This window comes from Myotis lucifugus, unplaced genomic scaffold, assembly GCF_000147115.1.
Source record: "Myotis lucifugus unplaced genomic scaffold, Myoluc2.0 scaffold_53, whole genome shotgun sequence".
Taxonomy (NCBI): Eukaryota; Metazoa; Chordata; class Mammalia; order Chiroptera; family Vespertilionidae; genus Myotis; species Myotis lucifugus.
The window spans coordinates 412,237-414,013 of NW_005871101.1; positions in this window are offsets into that span (position 1 = coordinate 412,237).

A 1,777-nucleotide genomic window follows, 5' to 3' on the forward strand; every position below is an offset into this window, starting at 1 on the left:
CCTCCAACTCTTAATCAACCCCCTAGTCCAGTGGTCGGCAAACTGCGTTCTCGCGAGCCACGTGCGGCTCTTTGGCCCCTTGAGTGTGGCTCTTCCACAAAATATCATGTGGGGGCGCGCATGTACAGTGCGATTGAAACTTCGTGGCCCATGCGCAGAAGTCAGTATTTTGTGGAAGAGCCACATTCAAGGAACCAAAGAGCTGCATGTGGCTCGCAAGCCGCGGTTTGCCGACCACTGCCCTAGTCTAATCAATTCTACTTCCTAAATATTTTTCAAAATCCGTTCCCTTCTTTCCATCTCTGGACACACTGCTCTAGTTGAATCTCTTGTCACTTCTTACCCAAACAATTGCAATTACTTTCTAACTAGTTATCTTATTTCAAGTCCTGTGCCCCTTGAATACCTGCATGCCTCAGCTTCAAAGAGGAGGGTTTAGAACTCAAACCTGACATGCCTGGCCTGAGTGCCTCAGTGGTTGAGCATTGACCTATGAACCAGGAGGTCATGATTTGATTCCCGATCAGGACACATGCCCAAGTTGTGGGCTTGATCCCCAGTGTGGGGTGTGCAGGAGACAGCCAATCAATGATTCTCTCTCATCATTGATGTTTCTATCTCTCTCTCCCTCTCCCTTCCTCTCTGAAATTAAAACAAAAACAAACAAACAAACAAACAAAAAAACAAAATCCCTCAAACCTGCTTGTATATTTGCAAGCTAAAGTCCTTCAGGCCCTCGGTAAGGTTCGGTGCACTCAGGGTTCTGTGCACAGCTCTCCCTCAGGGACTTGCCCCTGCCTACTCTGCAGCTATAGTCCTCCAAGCACAGTCTGCGCACCCCTGGGAGCTCACAAAACCAAAAGTACTTTCATAATAACACTACGATGTTATTTGCCTTTGTTCCTGTTTTGCTTTAATGAGTGCACAGAAGGGTTTTCCAGCTGCTTCTTGACACGTGGCCTTGCAATAGATGGGGTGCAGAGGCAGGTATGAGAACCCAGTGGGCTCCTGTTAAGCCAGACATTAAAAGTTTTGCAAGCAAGTCCCACCCTTCTCACTCATTTGTGTTTAGAAAACTTCGGGCTCCCCCTGCCCATGAAATATAGCTTAGGGCAACATGTAGTTAAATATATCAGTAACGATGTTCAAAATTTCTGTTTTAATTTCTGACGTGGTAATCACCAAGAAATAAAGTCCACATGAACAAAAGCTCTTTGGAGATCCTCAATCATTTTTAAGAAGTAAGTCCTGAAGCCAAACACCTGAGAAGCGCTGTTGTACAGCATCATCTCCAGGCAAGCCCTGCATAGAGTGGGATGCTGAGCTGCTTATTAAAGTTCTGCACACCCGCCATGTTTTCTCTTACCTGATCCCTTCCCTCTACCTGGAATGCCTTTCCTTGCCCTGCCTTGTCTTCCTTCTGCCAGCCTCCCTCAGGAAGCCTTCCTAACTCCTCCCTCCCCAGGATGACTTAGGTGTCCCTCAGGTTTCCCTTTGCACTCAACACATGGCAGGGTAACTGTCTGTGAGTGGGTCTGACTCCCCCACAGGACTCTGAGATCCTGATGTGGGCTCATATCAGCATCACCTCTGTGACCCCAATGCCTGCACAGAGCCTCTCACAGAATCAGCACTCAATCAATCCTTGCTGAAAACTGCTGTCTTGTCACATTGAAGCCATAATGTTCTGACATGTAACATTGTGCCTGGAGCTGTTATATTTGCTTATTTTTATTCTTAACCTAAAATCTTGGGTATTCCCCCCTTCAGACATATA